This window comes from Pelobates fuscus, chromosome 3 (assembly GCF_036172605.1).
Source record: "Pelobates fuscus isolate aPelFus1 chromosome 3, aPelFus1.pri, whole genome shotgun sequence".
NCBI classification, from domain to species: Eukaryota; Metazoa; Chordata; class Amphibia; order Anura; family Pelobatidae; genus Pelobates; species Pelobates fuscus.
This window is the reverse complement of record NC_086319.1, coordinates 9,771,844-9,797,280: the sequence shown is the minus strand read 5'-3', so window position 1 is coordinate 9,797,280 and position 25,437 is coordinate 9,771,844. Positions and strand designations below refer to the sequence as shown.

Below are 25,437 nucleotides of genomic sequence, written 5' to 3'. Positions count from 1 at the left end.
GTTGTACCCCAGATCTTCCGTAGTTGCTGACTGAGGATGCTGGGAGTTATGGCAACGCACACCAGTTGATTAGCTAGGGTTGTACACGGCCTGCTCCATAATTGCAGGCTGAGGATGCTGGGAGTTATGGCACACCAGCTGATTAGCCTTTGGTGCACATTGCATGCTCTGTAGTTGCTGGCTGAGGATGCTGTGAGTTGTGGCACACCAGACGCAATATAATTGCTGGCTGAGGATGCTGTGAGTTGTGGCACACTAGATGCGCTATAATTGCTGGCTGAGGATGCTGTGAGTTGTGGCACACCAGATGCGCTATAATTGCTGGCTGAGGATGCTGTGAGTTGTGGCACACCAGATGCTCTGTAATTGATGGCTGAGGATGCTGTGAGTTGTGGCACACCAGATGCTCTGTAATTGATGGCTGAGGATGCTGTGAGTTGTGGCACACCAGATGCTCTGTAATTGCTGGCTGAGGATGCTGTGAGTTGTGGCACACCAGATGCTCTGTAATTGCTGGCTGTTCCCAGAACTTGTTTAATAACTAATCTCACAGGACGGTTCTGGGCGTATTGTGAATTAATTCACATTTTTGGACACCATCATGGTCCGTCTGACCTGCATTCTGACAGTTCTGAAGCCAGCACAGAGCGTGTGGTTTTAACTGCTTTCTGCAGAAGGGCAATGACCATGTGATCCATGAAACGCGTATTTGGGATAATTGCTTCTTTACTAAGAAAACTTAAGGTTCGGGTTTAGTCACAAAAGTCAGAATTTTAGCCAAAATGGCCAAATGAAAACAGCTGAAATTGACAAAATGTCCGGTGTGTTTGGCCCAACATTTTAAATTGAGTGCGTTCCTGATATTTCACTTTGCTGGCGGCTTTGGGTATCAGAGGGCCTGTGAGGGGGTGTACAGCCTGCTAGGAGCACAATGTGTGGGGGCTTTGTGATGGCTGCCCCATACTGTTTGAATTCTAACCAATTCTAATAATTACCCAGCAGCTCACCGCTCTCCTTGATTTACACTTGATCTGCAAGGTAAAGTCCTACTGGGCTGGATGGGTGTGACGCTGACCGCCCAGACACTCCCCCGAGCTTCCTCCAGCCCAGCCTGTGCGGTACTCACCTTCTACTTCTCAGGGTCAGCAGTCTGTAATATTAGAGACACTCCCCCGAGCTTCCTCCAGCCCAGCCTGTGCGGTACTCACCTTCTACTTCTCAGGGTCAGCAGTCTGTAATATTAGAGACACTCCCCCGAGCTTCCTCCAGCCCAGCCTGTGCGGTACTCGCCTCCTACTTCTCAGGGTCAGCAGTCTGTAATATTAGAGACACTCCCCCGAGCTTCCTCCAGCCCAGCCTGTGCGGTACTCGCCCCCTACTTCTCAGGGTCAGCAGTCTGTAATATTAGAGACACTCCCCCGAGCTTCCTCCAGCCCAGCCTGTGCGGTACTCACCTTCTACTTCTCAGGGTCAGCAGTCTGTAATATTAGAGACACTCCCCCGAGCTTCCTCCAGCCCAGCCTGTGCGGTACTCGCCTCCTACTTCTCAGGGTCAGCAGTCTGTAATATTAGAGACACTCCCCCGAGCTTCCTCCAGCCCAGCCTGTGCGGTACTCACCTTCTACTTCTCAGGGTCAGCAGTCTGTAATATTAGAGACACTCCCCCGAGCTTCCCCCAGCCCAGCCTGTGCGGTACTCACCTTCTACTTCTCAGGGTCAGCAGTCTGTAATATTAGAGACACTCCCCCGAGCTTCCTCCAGCCCAGCCTGTGCGGTACTCACCTCCTACTTCTCAGGGTCAGCAGTCTGTAATATTAGAGACACTCCCCCGATCTTCCTCTAGCCCAGCCTGTGCGGTACTCACCTTCTACTTCTCAGGGACAGCAGTCTGTAATATTAGAGACACTCCCCCGAGCTTCCTCCAGCCCAGTCTGTGCGGTACTCACCTTCTACTTCTCAGGGACAGCAGTCTGTAATATTAGAGACACTCCCCCGAGCTTCCTCCAGCCCAGCCTGTGCGGTACTCACCTCCTACTTCTCAGGGTCAGCAGTCTGTAATATTAGAGACACTCCCCCGAGCTTCCTCCAGCCCAGCCTGTGCGGTACTCACCTCCTACTTCTCAGGGACAGCAGTCTGTAATATTAGAGACACTCCCCCGATCTTCCTCTAGCCCAGCCTGTGCGGTACTCACCTTCTACTTCTCAGGGACAGCAGTCTGTAATATTAGAGACACTCCCCCGAGCTTCCTCCAGCCCAGTCTGTGCGGTACTCACCTTCTACTTCTCAGGGACAGCAGTCTGTAATATTAGAGACACTCCCCCGATCTTCCTCTAGCCCAGCCTGTGCGGTACTCACCTTCTACTTCTCAGGGACAGCAGTCTGTAATATTAGAGACACTCCCCCGATCTTCCTCTAGCCCAGCCTGTGCGGTACTCACCTTCTACTTCTCAGGGTCAGCAGTCTGTAATATTAGAGACACTCCCCCGAGCTTCCCCCAGCCCAGCCTGTGCGGTACTCACCTTCTACTTCTCAGGGTCAGCAGTCTGTAATATTAGAGACACTCCCCCGAGCTTCCTCCAGCCCAGCCTGTGCGGTACTCGCCTCCTACTTCTCAGGGACAGCAGTCTGTAATATTAGAGACACTCCCCCGAGCTTCATCCAGCCCAGCCTGTGCGGTACTCGCCTCCTACTTCTCAGGGTCAGCAGTCTGTAATATTAGAGACACTCCCCCGAGCTTCCTCCAGCCCAGCCTGTGCGGTACTCGCCTCCTACTTCTCAGGGTCAGCAGTCTGTAATATTAGAGACACTCCCCCGAGCTTCCTCCAGCCCAGCCTGTGCGGTACTCACCTTCTACTTCTCAGGGTCAGCAGTCTGTAATATTAGAGACACTCCCCCGAGCTTCATCCAGCCCAGCCTGTGCGGTACTCGCCTCCTACTTCTCAGGGTCAGCAGTCTGTAATATTAGAGACACTCCCCCGAGCTTCCTCCAGCCCAGCCTGTGCGGGACTCGCCTCCTACTTCTCAGGGTCAGCAGTCTGTAATATTAGAGACACTCCCCCGAGCTTCCTCCAGCCCAGCCTGTGCGGGACTCGCCTCCTACTAATATTCCATCATGATTCCCTTTTATTCCAGAAGTTGTGTCCTTAAGGGGTTAACAAGAAAAATATTGTAACGTATTACCATATGCCAACGGTTATTTGCCCCGTCATGCTGAAATGCTGCGTAGAATGTTCAACCATTGGGAGGTGTGTGCGTGTGGGGGGGGGGTTATCTATTACTACCTTATTTTGAAATTCTTCGCCCAGGGCCTTCGCCCCTGTGCCCCCCACCCCACGCTACACCACTGCTGTGTGTTATGACGATGCTGCTGTTTGTGGGTAAATCTAAGGTCACTTGTGTCTGTCTCGTGATTGTCCCTCTGCCATGAGCAGTTTGGATCCTTTTTAATGAATACACAGCACATTACTATGGCTTGTTCTTAAAGGATCAGCACTAATTCCTCGAGCTGTACAAGAGCCATCTGCCAAATGTGGCACTTTAAAGAGCTGACATTAAGTCCCCAGTAAATTTAATTACACAGAAATAAACAGTGACAGAGGAATGTGCACTTTCCTTGCCATATAAACAACCTGAGAATGTAGTCAGTAGGACTGGTGGCGGTGCACAGTCTGGATGGCATTGGTGGGATTCCATGGCCCTGTAACGTACCAATGAAATCCCAAACCTTCAGCATCCACACCCGTCTGCTACGTCGGACACTCGTGCGCAGACATGGCAATGTTTCTGAACTACATGATGCAACTGGGGTGTGCAACGTTTTCTCTTTTTGGTGTGAGCGATATCATTGACCCACGATGCTTGGAAAACGCACGACTGTAGGAGAGGAAATGCATTTTATGTGCTTTCACTGTTATTTACTAAAACAGACACACACTTTCTGTTAGTTATTGTGCCATTGAAGAGAGGGAACAGAACTGGTTTAAGAGTTAAGCCCCCACTACAAAGGCCCCCCACACTGCATGGCGCCCGGGACCCCCACACTGCATGGCGCCCGGGACCCCCACACTGCATGGCGCCCGGGACCCCCACACTGCATGGCGCCCGGGACCCCCACACTGCATGGCGTCCGGGACCCCCACACTGCATGGCGTCCGGGACCCCCACACTGCATGGCGTCCGGGACCCCCACACTGCATGGCGTCCGGGACCCTCACACTGCATGGCGTCCGGGACCCCCACACTGCATGGCGTCCGGGACCCCCACACTGCATGGCGTCCGGGACCCCCACACTGCATGGCGTCCGGGACCCCCACACTGCATGGCGTCCGGGACCCCCACACTGCATGGCGTCCGGGACCCCCACACTGCATGGCGTCCGGGACCCCCACACTGCATGGCGTCCGGGACCCCCACGCTGCATGGCGTCCGGGCCCCCCACGCTGCATGGCGTCCGGGACCCCCACGCTGCATGGCGTCCGGGACCCCCACGCTGCATGGCGTCCGGGACCCCCACGCTGCATGGCGTCCGGGACCCCCACGCTGCATGGCGTCCGGGACCCCCACGCTGCATGGCGTCCGGGACCCCCACGCTGCATGGCGTCCAGGCTCCCCACGCTGCATGGCGTCCGGGCCCCCCACGCTGCATGGCGTCCGGGCCCCCCGCGCTGCATGGCGTCCGGGCCCCCCACGCTGCATGGCGTCCAGGCCCCCCACGCTGCATGGCGTCCAGGCCCGTACACGTACGGGTGACCATTGCCATTTTTATTTATTTTTGAGGACAGTTACAGGCAGATCAGACAGGCCAGCTAATTAGCTCCGTTTCACAGCCTCACAGTTTGCTGACTGAGTGTGATGGGAGGTGTATTCTATCGATAAACCTTTAGCCAGCGAGCTTATAATTTGCATATATTTTTCCCAGAGTAAAATGACTCCCCCAGCCAATTGGGAGGATCCCTTCCAAATTAATTTATGAGTTCATGCAGTCGCAGCCCCTTTATTTTACGCCAATGGATTGATGCTTTTTGCAGGCGGTTAGAGATCCAAAGAGAGGGTTCTGTGCCCATGGGATGTGAATAGTGATACACAAAGCCAAGTGGAAAATACTTACATGAAATACACACAGAAAGCTGGCACGGCATGGAGCGACTTATTATACAAACAAACGTAATAAAAAAAATGGAGACTGCGAGGGTAAGGGGGGGGGGTCTGTGCACCGTCTCATGTTTAACTGCTCTAGAGGGAGCATTAAATAACAAAAATACTTTATCTCAGATTCTAACAAAACTCCAGCTGTAACGCACAGCATCCTCAGCCACTGGCCAGAGAGAGGGGGGGTCTGTCACACACTGGTCAGAGAGAGGGGGGGTCTGTAACACACTGGTCAGAGAGAGGGGGGGGTCTGTAACACACTGGTCAGAGAGAGGGTGGGGGTCTGCCACACACTGGTCAGAGAGAGGGTGGGGGTCTGCCACACACTGGTCAGAGAGGGTGGGGGTCTGCCACACACTGGTCAGAGAGGGTGGGGGTCTGCCACACACTGGTCAGAGAGAGGGGGGGGGTCTGTCACACACTGGTCAGAGAGAGAGAGAGGGGGGGGTCTGTCACACACTGGTCAGAGAGAGGGGGGGTCTGTCACACACTGGTCAGAGAGAGAGGGGGTCTGTCACACACTGGTCAGAGAGAGGGTGGGGGTCTGTCACACACTGGTCAGAGAGAGGGTGGGGGTCTGTCACACACTGGTCATAGAGAGAGGGGGGTCTGTCACACACTGGTCAGAGAGAGGGTGGGGGTCTGTCACACACTGGTCAGAGAGAGGGGGGGTCTGTCACACACTGGTCAGAGAGAGGGGGGGTCTGTCACACACTGGTCAGAGAGAGAGAGGGGGGGGTCTGTCACACACTGGTCAGAGAGAGAGAGGGGGGGGTCTGTCACACACTGGTCATAGAGAGAGGGGGGTCTGTCACACACTGGTCAGAGAGAGGGTGGGGGTCTGTCACACACTGGTCAGAGAGGGTGGGGTCTGTCACACACTGGTCAGAGAGGGTGGGGTCTGTCACACACTGGTCAGAGAGAGGGGGGGTCTGTCACACACTGGTCAGAGAGAGGGGGGGGTCTGTCACACACTGGTCAGAGAGGGTGGGGTCTGTCACACACTGGTCAGAGAGAGGGTGGGGGTCTGTCACACACTGGTCAGAGAGGGTGGGGTCTGTCACACACTGGTCAGAGAGAGGGGGGGTCTGTCACACACTGGTCAGAGAGAGGGGGGGGTCTGTCACACACTGGTCAGAGAGAGGGTGGGGGTCTGTCACACACTGGTCAGAGAGGGTGGGGTCTGTCACACACTGGTCAGAGAGAGGGTGGGGGTCTGTCACACACTGGTCATAGAGAGAGGGGGGTCTGCCACACACTGGTCAGAGAGAGGGTGGGGGTCTGTCACACACTGGTCAGAGAGGGTGGGGTCTGTCACACACTGGTCAGAGAGGGTGGGGTCTGTCACACACTGGTCAGAGAGAGGGGGGGGTCTGTCACACACTGGTCAGAGAGAGGGGGGGGTCTGTCACACACTGGTCAGAGAGGGTGGGGGTCTGCCACACACTGGTCAGAGAGAGAGGGGGGGGGGTCTGTCACACACTGGTCAGAGAGAGAGAGGGGGGGGTCTGTCACACACTGGTCAGAGAGAGGGGGGTCTGTCACACACTGGTCAGAGAGAGAGGGGGTCTGTCACACATTGGTCAGAGAGAGGGTGGGGGTCTGTCAAACACTGGTCAGAGAGAGGGTGGGGGTCTGTCACACACTGGTCATAGAGAGAGGGGGGTCTGTCACACACTGGTCAGAGAGAGGGTGGGGGTCTGTCACACACTGGTCAGAGAGAGGGGGGGTCTGTCACACACTGGTCAGAGAGAGAGAGGGGGGTCTGTCACACACTGGTCAGAGAGAGGGTGGGGGTCTGTCACACACTGGTCATAGAGAGAGGGGGGTCTGTCACACACTGGTCAGAGAGAGGGTGGGGGTCTGTCACACACTGGTCAGAGAGAGGGTGGGGGTCTGTCACACACTGGTCAGAGAGGGTGGGGTCTGTCACACACTGGTCAGAGAGGGTGGGGTCTGTCACACACTGGTCAGAGAGGGTGGGGTCTGTCACACACTGGTCAGAGATGGTGGGGTCTGTCACACACTGGTCAGAGAGGGGGGGTCTGTCACACACTGGTCAGAGAGAGAGGGGGGGTCTGTCACACACTGGTCAGAGAGAGGGTGGGGGTCTGTCACACACTGGTCAGAGAGAGGGTGGGGGTCTGTCACACACTGGTCAGAGAGAGGGTGGGGGTCTGTCACACACTGGTCAGAGAGAGGGTGGGGGTCTGTCACACACTGGTCAGAGAGAGGGTGGGGGTCTGTCACACACTGGTCAGAGAGAGGGTGGGGGTCTGTCACACACTGGTCAGAGAGAGGGTGGGGGTCTGTCACACACTGGTCAGAGAGAGGGTGGGGGTCTGTCACACACTGGTCAGAGAGGGTGGGGGTCTGTCACACACTGGTCAGAGAGGGTGGGGGTCTGTCACACACTGGTCAGAGAGGGTGGGGGTCTGTCACACACTGGTCAGAGAGGGTGGGGGTCTGTCACACACTGGTCAGAGAGGGTGGGGGTCTGTCACACACTGGTGAGAGACGGTGGGGGTATGTCACACACTGGTCAGAGAGAGGGTGGGGGTCTGTCACACACTGGTCAGAGAGAGGGTGGGGGTCTGTCACACACTGGTCAGAGAGAGGGTGGGGGTCTGTCACACACTGGTCAGAGAGAGGGTGGGGGTCTGTCACACACTGGTCAGAGAGAGGGTGGGGGTCTGTCACACACTGGTAAGAGAGAGGGTGGGGGTCTGTCACACACTGGTAAGAGAGAGGGTGGGGGTCTGTCACACACTGGCCGGGGGGGGGGGGATCTGCCACACACGTCAGAGAGAGCGAGGGAAATCTGTCACAAAATAACCACAGAGAGAGGAAATCACAAGCTGACCGTGGAGGCAGATATCACAAGCTGGCCATGGGGGGAGGATATTACAAGCTGGCCATCGGGGGGGGGGGGGGGGAGTGATATCACAAGCTGGCCATGGGGGGGGGGGGGGATATCACAAGCTGGCCATGGGGGAGGGGGGAGATATCACAAGCTGGCCGTGGGGGAGGGGGGAGATATCACAAGCTGGCCGTGGGGGGGGGGGGAGAGGGGGAGATCACAAGCTGGCCGTGTGGGGGGGGGGGGGGGATATCACAAGCTGGCCATGGGGGGAGGGGGCATATTACAAGCTGGCCATGGGGGGAGGGGGCATATTACAAGCTGGCCATGGGGGGAGGGGGCATATTACAAGCTGGCCATGGGGGGAGGGGGCATATTACAAGCTGGCCATGGGGGGAGGGGGCATATCACAAGCTGGCCATGGGGGGGGGGGGGGGGGAGTGATCACAAGCTGGCCATGGGGGGGGGAGTGATATCACAAGCTGGCCATGGGGGGGAGGGAGTGATATCACAAGCTGGCCATGGGTGGGGGGAGTGATATCACAAGCTGGCCATGGGGGGGGGATATCACAAGCTGGCCATGGGGGGGGGAGGGAGGAGATATCACAAGCTGGCCATGGGGGGGGGGAGGGAGGAGATATCACAAGCTGGCCATGGGGGGGGGGGGTGGGGGGAGTTATCACAAGCTGGCCATTGGGTGGGGAAGATCACAAGCTGGCCATGGGGGGGGAGTTATCACAAGCTGGCCATGGGGGGGATATCACAAGCTGGCCATTGGGGGGAAGAGGGGGAGATATCACAAGCTGGCCATGGGGGGAGAGGGGGAGATATCACAAGCTGGCCATGGGGGGAGAGGGGGAGATATCACAAGCTGGCCATGGGGGGGGAGAGGGGGAGATCACAAGTTGGCCGTGGGGGGGGGGGGAAATATCACAAGCTGGCCATGGGGGGGGGGGGGGAGATATCACAAGCTGGCCATTGAGGGGGCAGAGGGGGAGATATCACAAGCTGTCCATTGGGGGGGGGGGGAGAGGGGGCATATCACAAGCTGGCCGGGGGGAGGGGGATATCACAAGCTGGCCATGGGGGGAGGGGGCATATCCCATGCTGGCCATGGGGGGGAGGGGGTTATCACAAGCTGGCCATGGGGGGGAGGGGGTTATCACAAGCTGGCCATGGGGGGGGGAGGGGGTTATCACAAGCTGGCCATGGGGAGGGGGGGAGATATCACAAGCTGGCCATGGGGAGGGGGGGAGATATCACAAGCTGGCCATGGGGAGGGGGGGAGATATCACAAGCTGGCCATTGGGTGGGGAAGAGGGGGAGATATCACAAGCTGGCCATGGGGGGGGGGGGAGAGGGGAGATCACAAGCTGGCCATGGAGGGGAGAGGGGGAGATATCACAAGCTGGCCATGGGGGGGGATATATCACAAGCTGGCCATTGGGGGGGGGAGAGGGGGAGATATCACAAGCTGGCCATGGGGGGGGATATCACAAGCTGGCCATGGGGGGGGATATCACAAGCTGGCCATGGGGGGAGGGGGCATATCACATGCTGGCCATGGGGGGGGAGGGGGTTATCACAAGCTGGCCATGGGGGGGAGGGTTCTCACAAGCTGGCCATGGGGAGGGGGGGAGATATCACAAGCTGGCCATTGGGTGGGGAAGAGGGGGAGATATCACAAGCTGGCCATTGGGGGGGGAGAGGGGGAGATCACAAGCTGGCCATGGGGGGGAGAGGGGGAGATATCACAAGCTGGCCATGGGGGGGGATATATCACAAGCTGGCCATGGGGGGGGGATATATCACAAGCTGGCCATTGGGGGGGGGAGGGGGAGATATCACAAGCTGGCCATGGGGGGGGGATATCACAAGCTGGCCATGGGCGGGATATCACAAGCTGGCCATGGGGGGGATATCACAAGCTGGCCATGGGGGGGGATATCACAAGCTGGCCATGGGGGGGGATATCACAAGCTGGCCATGGGGGGGGGGATATCACAAGCTGGCCATGGGGGGGGGGGGATATCACAAGCTGGCCATGGGGGGGGGGGATATCACAAGCTGGCCATGGGGGGGGTATCACAAGCTGGCCATGGGGGGGGGGGATATCACAAGCTGGCCATGGGGGGGGATATCACAAGCTGGCCATGGGGGGGGGGATATCACAAGCTGGCCATGGGGGGGGGATATCACAAGCTGGCCATGGGGGGGGGGATATCACAAGCTGGCCATGGGGGGGGGGATATCACAAGCTGGCCATGGGGGGGGGGATATCACAAGCTGGCCATGGGGGGGGGGATATCACAAGCTGGCCATGGGGGAATCACAAGCTAACTGGCATTGTGTGTCAGCCATTGTTACATCGCTGTGACATTGTGTAAAAAGCGATCGCAGCAAAGGATGACTAATGCTGGATTTGAGGAGCGGAGGCCGCACTGCTGAGCTCAGCACAGGACCTGGTAAACAACAAATAAACACTCTCTGTCTGTCACACACACTGTAAATGGATTCCATATAGGGGACTGGAATCGTAGCCTATAAAATGATTTACAGAATGCTGTAGATACCTGGAACAGCCCTCCGGCAGAGTTGGTAGAGACTAAAGTAGTGAAAGCGATCTCTGTCGGTTTGTGCTAGTTGGTAACTTCGAAGTTCAGCCATCCGATATAAGCCATTATTCAATAATTTCCCAATACCAGTTCACATTTCTATATTCCCTCTCGCTAGCCGTAATGGATTGTACGAGTAGTAAAGTAGTTCATTTAGTACAGAATGAGATTTAACTAGGAAAGATATATAGCGTATATATATATATGGGGCCTTGATGAGACAGGTCCCTTCCTCGTTCTATCGAACTACAAAATATGATAAAATATTGAGAAACAGAAATTGATGAAAATGAATTGGGTGCCAATCACTGAATCCACACATTGGGATATAAACCACTGATTAGACAGCAAACGGGTTAACACCCAGCCAGTCCTCGTTGGTAGTGCCGACGAGGCTCACGAAAGTGGTTGTTCACACTCACAATCAATGACCAAGATAGAGGCAGAATCAGGAATGAGGTGAAAATATTCCAAAAAAAATAATTATTCCAAAACGTGGCACCAGCGCCCGTACAGCCACGTCTGTGCCCAGATAGTCCCGGCACGAAGGTTACATGTTTAGAATTCAGTAAATTCACACAGATTTACCCCAACGTAACACTAAATATTCACTAGAAGCAACGCTCAAGGACACGTGATCCCCGCTATGATTTCACTAGGTGCAAGCACAGGAAATACAGGAAAATAACACGTGAACAATCTGAAAATAGGCCAATTTGTCCCGTCACCTTCACAAAGACCGTTTGTGTTAACTCATGCAGTTATCACTTTTACAGCAATTATGAAGGAAATGCAGCATGACGGACATCTGAAGGGAAAAGCAAAGCGGAGAGAGAGAAAGAGAGGAAAAGGCAACAGCTTCCCATTACTGCCCCCTGCTTCCCGCTACTGCCCCCTGCTTCCCGCTACTGCCCCCTGCTTCCCGCTACTGCCCCCTGCTTCCCATTACTGCCCCGCTTACTGCCCTCCGCTTCCCATTACTGCCCCGTTTGCCATCACAGCCCCGCTCACTGCCTCCTGCTTCTCATTACTGCCCCCTGCTTCCGATGACTGCCCCGCTCATTGCCTCCTGCTTCCCATTACTGCCCCCTGCTTCCCATTACTGCCCCGCACACAGCCTCCTGCTTCCCATTACTGCCCCCTGCTTCCCATTACTGCGCCGCTCATTGCCTCATTGCCTCCTGCTTCTCATTACTGCCCGCTCATTGCCTCCTGCTTCCCATTACTGCCCCGCTCATTGCCTCCTGCTTCCCATTACTGCCCCCTGCTTCCCATTACTGCCCCGCACAGCCTCCTGCTTCCCATTACTGCCCCCTGCTTCCCATTACTGCCCCGCACACAGCCTCCTGCTTCCCATTACTGCCCTGCACACAGCCTCCTGCTTCCCATTACTGCCCCGCTCATTGCCTCCTGCTTCCCATTACTGCCCCGCTCATTGCCTCCTGCTTCCCATTACTGCCCCCTGCTTCCCATTACTGCCCCGCACACAGCCTCCTGCTTTCCATTACTGCCCCGCACACAGCCTCCTGCTTCCCATTACTGCCCCCTGCTTCCCATTACTGCCCCGCTCATTGCCTCCTGCTTTCCATTACTGCCCCGCACACAGCCTCCTGCTTCCCATTACTGCCCCCTGCTTCCCATTACTGCCCCGCTCATTGCCTCCTGCTTCCCATTACTGCCCCGCTCATTGCCTCTTGCTTCCCATTACTGCCCCCTGCTTCCCATTACTGCCCCGCTCATTGCCTCCTGCTTCCCATTACTGCCCCCTGCTTCCCATTACTGCCCCGCACACAGCCTCCTGCTTTCCATTACTGCCCCGCACACAGCCTCCTGCTTCCCATTACTGCCCCCTGCTTCCCATTACTGCCCCCTGCTTCCCATTACTGCCCCGCTCATTGCCTCCTGCTTCTCATTACTGCCCCCTGCTTCCCATTAATGCCCCGCACACAGCCTCCTGCTTCCCATTACTGCCCCAGCTAGTATCCAAATTACTGATAGCCATAGGAAAATCTAGTTAATTATTCACTGCCCTTACATCAGCCTTCAAATCTAGGATTTAAAATGTGCATGGATAAACCTTCTGCTATAGTGCACCCCACCTCAGCCTGAATTGGTCTGAAGCAGCTCGGTCACGGGTTGGAAACAAATGCATTTATTTGAACTATTTAATGCATTACCAGTTTACCTTTTTTTCTCTCCTATAAAACTGTATATTCTTTTCATAGTTTCTCTGCATCTAGTGAAATCATTGAATTCACACTTAATGTGTAACAAGGTCTTCACACAAGACGGACAATGACAGGAACACAAAGCGACGTGCTCGCTACCTGCGGCCTGTTTGAACGTGTTCGATTTTACTCATTTCCCACGATGGCTACAAAGCATCACCAGCCGCAGACAATAGGAAGGTACACACAGGGCCAGCTGCTGCCAGGGGGGTTTAGGAATGGTTTACTTGCTATAAGTGGTTTATATTAACCCCGCTGGTTCATGGGGGGAGAGGGAATGTCCAAGCATTTCAAAATCTACACCCAAAAACTCCCTGGACCCCAAATATTGCCAGCGGAGGAGCTGAAATTAAAGCTAGAGGGCCCAATAGCAGAAAAATGAACAAAATTCACAGTTAGTGAACAGACCCCTTTATAACGTGAGCACACCACGACTCCCAGTTAGTGAACAGACCCCTTTATAACATGAGCACAACATGACTCCCAGTTAGTGAACAGACCCCTTTATAACGTGAGCACATCACGACTCCCAGTAAGTGAACAGAACCCTTTATAACGTGAGCACACCACGACTCCCAGTTAGTGAACAGACCCCTTTATACAGTGAGCACACCACGACTCCCAGTTAGTGAACAGACCCCTTTATACAGTGAGCACACCACGACTCCCAGTAAGTGAACAGACCCCTTTATAACGTGAGCACACCACGACTCCCAGTTAGTGAACAGAACCCTTTATAACGTGAGCACACCACGACTCCCAGTAAATGAACAGACCCCTTTATAGAGTGAGCACACCACGACTCCCAGTTAGTGAACAGACCCCTTTATAACGTGAGCACACCACGACTCCCAGTTAGTGAACAGACCCCTTTATAACAAGAGCACACTACGACTCCCAGTTAGTGAACAGAACCCTTTATAACGTGAGCACACCACGACTCCCAGTTAGTGAACAGACCCCTTTATAACGTGAGCACACCATGACTCCCAGTTAGTGAACAGACCCCTTTATAACGTGAGCACACCACGACTCCCAGTTAGTGAACAGACCCCTTTATAACATGAGCACACCACGACTCCCAGTTAGTGAACAGACCCCTTTATAACGTGAGCACACCACGACTCCCAGTTAGTGAACAGACCCCTTTATAACGTGAGCACAACATGACTCCCAGTTAGTGAACAGACCCCTTTATAACGTGAGCACATCACGACTCCCAGTAAGTGAACAGAACCCTTTATAACGTGAGCACACCACGACTCCCAGTTAGTGAACAGACCCCTTTATACAGTGAGCACACCACGACTCCCAGTTAGTGAACAGACCTCTTTATACAGTGAGCACACCACGACTCCTAGTTAGTGAACAGACCGCTTTATAACGTGAGCACACCACGACTAGACAGTGAAGAGACCCCTTTATAGAGTGAGTGAGACCACGACTCGCAGGTTACTGAACCCTTTGGCAATTCAGCCTGGCTCTTCCAATGCACCCGTCGGGGAGTTAGTACAGTTAGGATACAATATATGTATTTTAGACATCTCTCAGTTTTCTGTGCCAACTACACACTTAGAGACCCCGACCCCAATTTCTATATTTTCATGATATTCTCTCCTATAGTAGTTAAAGCGATACCTTTTTAACTGTAATAATATTTTCATAATATTCCAACGTTAAGCCAGGCTTTCATTGCCCTGGATACAGTTCATATCATTAGAATGGGCTCATTGTTTGTGGATTCCCAATCTCCTCTGTAAATAAAGTCTCTTTCACTGATAAGATTAGGTGATTGTTACCAGTTATTCAGGAAAGCAGCTATCTCCAGGATAAAGCTACTGTACTATTTACCCACAGCATTCCTCTTCTCCTATACAGATAGAGAGAGCAGAGTATCACGGTTTCAATCTGTGAGACAGAATCACGCAGCCCTTCTATCTACATGTGACGCAGTGATTCATTCTCTGATAGACTGAGCTTACACACCGACACCGTGGAATGTACCGTTTTAGCTCAAGTCTTCCATTCTAACATTCAATGCACCAAAATTCACTATTTATCAACCGTTTCTATAACGACATCCAACACAAAGGAGACTCCGTGGGTCGCTGCGAACACACTGGACGATCTCAGTCTATAGAATAAAAAGTGCCAAGGGTAAATTCGTAGCACACAGGACTTCCTGCCAATTCATTTATTAACTCAGAAACATGACACAGAAAGTAATTATCATTACGCTGTTTATTACGTCCCTATAATTAGAAATCTGCAGGGGTTAATGTGAGTATTTTGTGAGCACCTGCAGCATTCCGATACTTACAAACTACAAGCGTTTTACGTGCCGGTGTGGTTTAAAGCCAAACTCTTACCGGACATGTAGAGAAGACACCAAACGAACCTGACCTCACCACAACGTGAATATGTAGAAAAGGAAATTGTTGTGTTCAGATGGTCCAAATAACCCACATACAACGGACAGACAGGGTACCAGGTATAACTCAGCGGACCCTTTAAACCGGACACAATAATATGCCTCAGGTCTGTTCAGAGCACAGTTACACTTATGGTCTCGCTGAGTTTAGAAAATTAATTCAACAAACAAATAGCTGTGAGGCGCAGCTCGGAAGCCATGTTTGCGTTTCGTTCTTCCCAACATAAGAAGAAGTAACGCAGGAGCTGGGCAGTTCAGCTGGCGGGCGTGTTACTGGCCTCCTGTGAAATATTCTGAATGCTCTCGGTTAGCGCACAGCTCGGGAGTAAAACAAGACTTTCACTGCTCTCCTTGGGGCAGAGAGAGTTCTTTTTAGAAGGGAAGGTGTGTATCGGATCCGGGGAGCGGTACATATTTGGGAGCCTGCCAGTCCCTCACAAAGAATCCGTGCCCCAAATCCAGTGTGATAAACAATTCCACTGCCAAAGGGTCCGGCTTAATGCAAATGTCTTATAAAAATGATTAAAAAAAAACCAGGCAAACTTTAGAATTAATTCCTTCACTGCACAGTCACTACTATTCAAAATCAGTCAGTCAATGCTAACAAGATTTGAGACCGGAACACTGGCAGAGAATTATGGGGAATGTAGTCCATCCCTGCGTTAAAACTAGCAGGTGCGATTATTCCAATGGCAGGAATTGTCGGTCTGTTATAACAGGTAGTACGGAGAGAATCCGCTAAATGAGGAACAAGGGAAAATTCTCTAAACAAGAACAGAACGAAATACGTGCTTCCCACAGATAAAGTATAAACCGTGCGACTTAAATTATTACAAAACACAAAATCTACATTTATTTTATTTTAGAGAAATTATAACTATATATCTGGAAATCTCCCTTCTAGAGTAATGTACTGTTTAATATTGCCTAGTGTGCATTGTCGCCCATTAAGAATCCCGTAACACCATTTTAAATATCCTGTACACTCAGCATGCGCGATGCACGAACCCATTAATATACAAATTTAACTACCATCTAATGCTCGTGCTTTGGAGGATGGCTAGAAAGGTTTGAAATCGAATAATAATTTGTAAAAAAGTGTTTTTTCGTGAATCTCCCTTTCCCCCATTGGTGTGAGTCATCCGCGTGCATTTTGGTTCGGTTAATCTAGCGGAACGTACACGAGGCCGCCTGATGTCTCTCCTGTGACATCAAACCTCTCAGGACGATGACTAAACTAAAGTGACATTCACGGTTAGAAGACACCTCTACTGCAGCAATCCAAAAGCCATTTCCAGAAATACACCACTAGGAACACCACTACCACAAGCTTATTCCCAAAGTAGCTGAACCCCAAATCCATGACACCAGGCATTACCTCACAGTACATTAAACTGCTTCAAGGGACACCAAACACAATAACAAAGTGCTTCTTGCATTGTGTAGGTTGTAAGGTTTCCAGGTCTCCTTGCACACAAATTGCCTGGAACGGCAGTGATTTGCAAAACTAAACCATTATAAGTCTTATAATACGTCTTCCTCTGCTCGCCCACAGGTTTGTACCGCGTGTGTGGCGTGCTATACAAATTGCAGCCTTTCCCGATTGGCTCCTTCACACCATACCGTAAAGTAGACTGAGGCAACGTTACATGCATGCATGACCACACCTGACAGGCCCACGTACAACATGAACAGAGCCGACAGTAATGTAATGGGCTTGGAGTTGCTGCTGTCAGCTTAAGCATTATTTCCATCTGTTCAATGTGAGCAATGTAGTAGCTGCTAAGGGCTTAACTACGTTCCCTGCTGAGAATGATGTACCTTCTCCTGGGACCAAACTGAACCTCCTGTGCCCGTCCTGGTTTGGACAGAGTTCACAAAAAAGCTGGAAACTTGTAGATACAAGACATTTAAAAGGTCAGTATCATTTGGAGTTTAATTTGTTTTGTTTTTTTGCAGTGCATAATGACATTACAGACACGCTTGATGTGCCCCAACAGCAGTCCTCATGCCAATCATCCCGCATTACAATTGGGGTAGTGAGAGAAACAATGCACAATAAGTACAGGCGAAGCAGTATACGTATAGGTTAACTTTGAAAGAGTCACTAAAGGTTAAGCGTAGATATGTTAATAAAAGTAGGATGCAATTACCTATATGTGGGAGTCAGTGCCCTACAGGCTGATCATGCATGTCTAAACGGTTGATTGTGTATCTAGACATTCTGATAGGCTATTATTCCTGGTATAATCACATATAGGAAGACTCATGTCACTTGCTGGCTGTTGCTAAAGATCATAACTGGTACAGAATTAGACATATGTAGGATAAGATAACGATTTGAACCACCGGAATCAGCCCTCCATGTTCCCCCTTATATTACACATGTATATTAACATGTCATGATTCCCTTTTATTCCAGAAGTTTGGTCCTTAAGGGGTTAAAACCCACATTGTCAAGGGTCAAGATGTAGAAATATATATTCTCATCATAGCCCCAAAAGCATGCATTTAACCCTTTCAGTGCTTGAGCACAATGGTTTAACATGACACATAATCAAATCCCACTAACCAAACGTCTTATTATTGTTATTTTATTATTTATATAGCGCCATCAGATTCCGTAGCGCTGTACAATTCTTAGTTCTAGAGTGTATTTACTGAAGATTTTGGTATAAAGACAGCTGCCATCTTATTAGTTACCTTCTGTATCGCCAACAGTGTCTGTAGCAATGTATCTGTGACAGACTCTGGGAGTGCCCAGAAGGATACGCCAGCCAGTGCCGATAAGCTTTAAATAAATGACGCATATTGCGACATACTAAGGATAACGCCACACGCCCAGTGCTATTTTTGAGATTATTTTTGTTGGTAAAGCCACAATACATCATGCACAATGCATGGACATTATAAAAGGAATAATGCCTGGACAGTGAAAGGCTTAGTCACGCAGCAGCTCTGCCGAGCAGGAATAGTGAACAGGTCCGGCATATTCTGCGTAATAGCTTGCTGGTCGGTGTCAGTCTGATAGAAATCTCAGTAGGATCTAACAAGGGAAGGCCTCGTCGTGCCACAGGAAACAATTCACAGAAATCAGTGAATAAAGAGGAATTCACAAACATTGAAACATTGAAAAAACAAGGACAAGCCACATTACAAACTTTACAATTTAACCAACTTCTCCCAAAGCCACATTTAACGAATGAAGATAGAATATGACTTTATTCATTCGTTTATTTTGTTTTTTTTTTTAAAACTAATTTTCCCCGTGATCTAAGAAAAGTAGTAAGGGGCGAGGAAGTGATACTATTTGAGCAATTTGCCAATCCTGGGTTACCGTCTGTACCAGCAGGGTGGTCAGAGAGATCCCTAAAACAAACCACGAAATCCGCTGGCTTTGAAGAGAGTGCCAAGGGGTAATGAGAAGCAGCTGAGCCGTGGGTTATCAGAGGGCGTTGGGTAACTGCACGGCCCAGCATGGCAGCTTTTGTGCATTGAAGTGAAACACCAGGAGATTAGACATTTGGTTTCTGCAGTAATGCAGCTTTTAAAGGAACTGCACAGGCAGACAGAGAAACAAAGTGAACAAAACTTAGAACCCTTTGTACAGAGTTAAAAGAACAGTAACACAAATCTGAGAAGCGTACTACATTCCCAAGAGAAGATATAAATCTCTTTGAGCACCATGAAATGACGACATCTTTATTCTTTATTTTTGTAAATGAAGAATGTCAGGCTCTTATGATGTCATTCATTGGGAGTTTTGTTAATGTTGCTAATTGGACATTGGCGCAGACACCATTGGAATCTACAGATACATTATAATGGTGATTCGGTAACTCTGTACCATTTTACCAAGTGTAAACCTATCCTCAATGATATATCTCCAACCAACATGCAGACAATAAGCACACAACCACGGCGGTAATGTCTCATTCACGCAATCTCTGGCTGAAACACTTATTACTAAAAATGAAAAGTAGGTAAATAAAATGGGACTGCCGAGTGTAACGGGTTGTATGAAAAAGGATAAGAATAATTTTACCCGCTAATTTATGGATCGTTTTACAGGCGAATTCAACAGTAAAAACCTCCAAAAAAAGAGGGAGGCGAGTTTAAATGCAAGTATTCATCATCTCCGCTATATGTCCATGTACATTACTTACTGCTTGCATATACAAAATGTTAAACCATTGGATAAAACCCAAATGTCATTTAACGGGACAGTATCGTGAAAACATTGAAATGCACAGTCACACACAGTGCGAGATTTGTCCAGGCAAAAACAGGAGTTATTCTAGGGAAAAGTGAGCAATCGCCATGGAAACCAACACTAACATCTTCCAACATTAAGCATTTCCCCAGGTCAGCACTTGTAATGGCTTAATAAACCTCCCACAGTGTGCGTTTGCATTGCCATGGTAACAAATCACTTGACACCCATAAGATAGCTTAGTTGGTCAACATGTTCTAACATCAGGTTTGGCTCCCAATAAAGTCCTCAGACAGTCATTTCCCAACGTTAGTAAACATTTAACTCAAGGTCTATAAATTAACTGCAACATAACTTAATAAAAAGTGAGTGTTAGTGTTCAGGATTCCCATCAATCACCAACACGCGTCAGAGAGGTGACTGGCGACACTGGGAACGCACCAAGGGCCGAAGCAGACTGTCTGGCCAGCCCCCAGTGTTGGGACCTTGCAGAGTGATGCTGGAGGTGGGCAGATCCTAGTACCTGGATGACAGAGGCTAGGGAGCTACATCAGGACAGCACCCTGAATTTGGGTGTGTTCTGCCGAATTTGGGACTGTTGGGGGGCCTGCTAAAGTGCAAACTCAAAGGGGATTTCAATTATAAGGCAGAAGGAGACAAATTGAAAGTACACTTAGAGAATTTTTGTAGTTCAGCTATTTTGATCTTAAATGTGATATTCACTGTGAATTCACTTTATTCAATAACCCTGATGATAAGTTCATACCGTCTCTTAGCTCAACACCATGGCTGAATGGGACGTCCGTGGGTTTTATTCTGTAACACGTTTGCACAGAAACCAATGCGTTGAGAGAAATGACTCATTTACACAATGGGGTTTACATTCCAAACTCGGAATTTAGAACTGATAAGAGAATTGAAGATTGCAGCAGGCCAAAAGATGGTTAAAGCCCGTTTACCAGCAGTGAATAAGCCCCAATATATTAAACAGATGTTGCTCATTATATTATGTCAAACCATCAGGACAGATGAGAGAGAATTCAATGTCTTTTCCAGGCAGAGAACACGAGACAAAATGTGATACCAGAAAAACAAAGAGCAAAGAACCTATTTGGGAAGAGGTTTTACAAAATCCGATACGTGGTACTGCGCAAAAACGACCTAATCCAACCCAGACGTCAATGAAATCAGTCACATCTCAGATGTCTGCAAAACCTTATAGCAAAGCTCAGCTCTGCACTCTGCGATCCTTTATATATTGTATAATGTCCAGTATGGAAGAAATGCCTGTTTGTGCATAGTATTTGCGTTACTTACCTCCACTCTGTGCTTTATTCATCTACGGCCTCAATGTAATATTGTTAGACAAGATTTTTCAACGATATTATAGTTTTGGTTATACTTTTTCAATTATTTAATCTTAAGGTAGATATTAAAATGTAATATTTTAAAAAAAAATTGGATATATTAATTTTTTTAATTTTATTTTTTTATATTTTAACATTTTGAAAAAAAAAAAAAACATTTAAAAACATTTACCAAAAACTATCTAATCATATGAAAAGCTTATCCAACAATATTAAACTGAGGCCTGCGTATTTTAGCTGCACTGGAGTGACGGGCTGTGTACCTGTCAGTCTCAGAGAAGATGGGCTTTAAAAAAACGGAAATTGAACTGTAAATGCCATCGTCCCTTTAAATGCCACTAACAGATCTGACAACACGAAGCCAACGTTTGCCGCAACAAACGTCTCGTACAGCTCCCGGCCCAGACACTGATGGCATCTGCCAATGGAACGGGGATCTCAACAGAACAGCGGGAGAATCCCAGCTCAATTAGAAGCTCCAGTCTGCCGATGCTCCACAAATGTTCTTTCCATGTGAATGGCTTCTCAAATTCATTTCCACCCTGGCCTGGGAGCCGCTTTAAACTCGATCCAGAACACATACAGCCAAAACGCAGCAAGGAATGTCAGTCGTTCCCAGCCCAATACACTGCGATATGAAACATGGGGTACTGGGGAGCGAAGGTTTAACGTGCAATACCCCCCACATTACGGCAAGTTTGGGTTCACTGGCAACAGGCACTCCCGTCGCCTCAAAACTGAACTGTGGTTGATCACTCTGCCAAAAACAAATGCTGAATGATAACCGACATATGATACACTTTTGAGCCAAGTTTCCAAAAATTCAATAAAAAAAAGCACATCACAAAAATAAATAAATATATATATGTGATTTATCATACAGTTCCCTCAGCTGAGAGGGAACGTCAGTAAAGGCGTATTGCAGGTACCCAGCCTTGGCACAGCTTCCATTATTAACTGGTTCAGAAGAGAGGGGCAGTTTAATGAATGTCTTTCCAATCGTTTCACTGAGAGCTTTTTTACTAAAACTGGTGCAGGACTCCAGGGAAGACAGTATTAATTTCCATTAGCCTTTGCACGTGCATGTCATTAGTATCCTGTGTGCCATGGCAAACAGACTGAAATCACTAAATACACAGGTGGCCCAGTGGCAGACTACAACTCCCATAATGCATTGCCAAGGAATAACCCGCTCAACTGAGTTTTTTTAGCATCTGAACCCCAGTTTAAAAAAAAATCAAACTATAGCAAACCGCTTAAAAACCAAAGATATTAACACAATAAATTGTCATTAATTGTCTTGGTTTAGCTATTGTACAGCGCTGCAGAATATGTGGGCGCCATAGAATTAATTGTAATTACTTTACATTTGATTACTATAGAAAATTATTTAGTTTAAATAGCAAATGCTCATATAAATAAACAATTTAAAGGTTTTTCTCTGAGCTTCACATGAGGTCATGCCAGGCAGAAACATAATAGTCAGATTGGCAACTGTCTATTTTATTTAGTGGCCACGAAAGTGGTGCATCCGTGGAGCTCTGTTTGATAAATGGAAGGGATTTTAGGATCCGGCACCCCTGGCCCCTGGTGTCTGTCAGCACTTGCCTTAAAGCAATCTGTTGAATTCTGTCTTCCTTGCTTTCGATGGGAGAATTTGCAGACTCTGCATTATATAAACAACATGAGCTAAGTGTGATCTGTGGTCAGCCAAAGCTTTAATCTGTATTAGAGAGCGATCCCTGCTACAAGGGGACACAACAAAACCTAAACAAAGTTACTATACAGCACAGACCTGGCTAATAATCATATGGAATTAAAGATAGAGAACGCATTGTGCAGTAAATTAAAACAGGCTTTCAATTGTTAAAGGAAAACAAGTAATTTATTTTTAAAATATTTTACCAGGAAGGATACATTGAGATTTTTCTCGTTTTCAAGCTTGTCCTGGGAAAAGCGAAGTGCGCCAGCCGGGACTCAAACTCGGGTCGCAAGAATGGGAATCTTGCATGATACCCCTACACCACTAGCGCACAAGTGATGCTGTCACCTTGCTTGCTTCAGCTTCAGATACATTTTTTTTTTTTTTTTTAAATCTCTAATGAAACAGAGAGGGTAATTTTTTTAAAACCTCTACATACTGAATAGCACTCTATCAATCTGTCCAAAACAGAACTTCTGGTCTTCCCTCCCTCAAGTGTTGCTACTCCCGTGTCTGTCTCCCTCCAAGTCCTCGCAGGCTCGCTGCCTAGGTGTTCTCTTTGACTCTGACCTCTCCTTCACCACTCATGTCCAGTTGATCGCCAAATCCTGTCATTTCCATCTAGAAAACATTGCGCGCATCCGACCCTATTTAAACGCCGGATGCGGCTAAGGTGCTGGTCCATGCCGCTGTCCTTTGTCGCCTTGACTACTGTAATCCGCTTCTCAGTGGTCTTACGTGCTCCCAACTTGCACCGTTACAGTCCATAATGAATGCGGCGGCGAGGCTCATCTTCCTGTCCGCCCACACCTCCCATGCCTCACCCTTCTGTCAGTCCCCGCATTGGCTTCCCGTAAGATATAGGGCTCAATTTAAAATTCTGGTGCTTGCTTACAAGTCTCTACATAATGCTGCTCCAACCTACCTATCCTCCCTAATATACAAATATGTCCCATCGAGGCCCCTGTGCTCTGCCGAAGATTTACCTCTCCTGTGGAACTCCCTTCCCTTCTCCGTTAGAATTTCACCCAGTCTCCACTCCTTCAAAAAATCTTTGAAAACTCACTTCTTCAAGAAAGCATATCATTTAAACTGTTAGCGGGTTTTCATTCCCCCCCATGACTCCTCTCGTGCAACTGTCTAAAATAACGTACTAAGTTCTCAGTGAATACTTTTCTAGCAACCTTTTTTGTTACCCCTACTTATACCCTTTGTGTCACTATACCCCACTCTCTCTGCCATGTAAGCTCATTGAGCAGGGCCCTCAACCCCTCTGTTACTGTGTGTCCAACTTGTCTGGTTACAATTACATGTCTGTTAGTCCATCCATTGTACAACGCTACGGAATTTGCTGGCGCTATAGAAATAATAATAATAATAATAATAATAATAATAGGGAGGGAGCACATGGTGGGCTTACATATAGAGGCCATTGGAGTGAAACTAAAATTCTCCATTTATCTAATAACGCACAGGGATTTGTAATTTGTTTCTTTGGTTTTATTGTATGTATTGGGGTTGATGTGTACTATGGTCATTGCTGTCACACAGGACCTATTTTTGTGTATCTACAAAGTTAAATAAGCCAGTAAAATTCAGTGATTTTCTGTGAATTAGAAATATACGTGCCAAAGACAGGCTGCGAAACTCACTCATACACAATGCAATTGGCTGCCTGAGAGTGTCTGGAATTGTTCTTCACAAGAATGTGTTTTAAATAGTCTGAACGTGGCGAGGAAAGCCACCTTGTGAACAAGATTAAGGGGAACTCCCCCCACCCCGCAAAAAAAAAATCTAACTAGCACCAAGTGATCTAAAAACAAGAAAAGATAAAACAAAATGCAAACCAGAACAATGCCTAAATATAGCCCAAATCGGATGATGTCAGTTATCGGCAATTTCCTGTTGGAGTAAAACCACAAATTCCAACTGTGAAAAAAGGCACCAAAACTGGGACAAACTGGGTCCAGTCCAGGGGGGCCAGAGCACAATGTAACCCCGGACACATTTCTTGCATGTGATGATGGGCAGTAAATGAAAAGTGCTGCCCTGCAGTATGCAGCCTTCATATACTGCCAGAGGGGGATTCCCTCATTACTTCATGAATACCGCATATCATAAGGAAAACCTCAGCATGGGGAGGATATGCATGCCTACAAAAATATGGAATCTGGTAACACAAACCGTGCCAATAATGATTCTAAGGACCAGCTGAGCCCATTGGTGGCCAATAGTGGGGTCTCTGGGGCCCCATTGCTTGCTCCCACACCAGGACCTGGAGCGGTTAGCATGGCACAAATTACTGGCATCTTGGCACCCGTCATTAGAGTTTAAATCCCATGACAACCAGTGCCAAAGGCTGGCACAATCCGAATATATATCAGAAAACATCCCATTTCTAAAGCCTTCAGAATATTTAGAATAAATGTAAAGTGACGGCCAATAACGCACAGATACAACATAACTAAGAAAAACTAAATAAACTATTGATTCTTAACAACAAACAAACAAAAGCAAAAACATTTTCCACAGTGAACAGTCCATTTCCAATGGACATAATGTAGAAGGCGATTGTGGACACTGAATGGAAGTGTCACTAATCTAACCCGTTCCTTCCAGTAATTGGAAATCCCCTTAGACAATTCTAAATATCGCAAATCCCCCATCCGGGTCAGATGGAGACAACACACAGACATTGTATTTCAATCCCAGTGTATTGTGCTCTTAGTTATGTAAAATATATCAGTAAATCAAACCTGGGACAGGCCCGCCCGGAGCTAAAACACATTATAATATGTGGTGCCCCCCCTCCACTGCCAGACACACAGGTAGGAAAGTTGGAAAATTAAATTGGAAATGAAAGAGTTTTAG

At 49.1% G+C, this 25,437-nt stretch overlaps 1 protein-coding gene across 2 annotated transcripts in view; it reads right to left on the bottom strand.

Annotated features, from left to right (window-relative positions):
* The window catches only part of RASSF8 (Ras association domain family member 8), a 117,195-nt gene that overhangs the window by 87,948 nt on the left and 3,810 nt on the right, over positions 1-25,437 (bottom strand). The gene's annotated exons all lie outside the window — the stretch shown is intronic.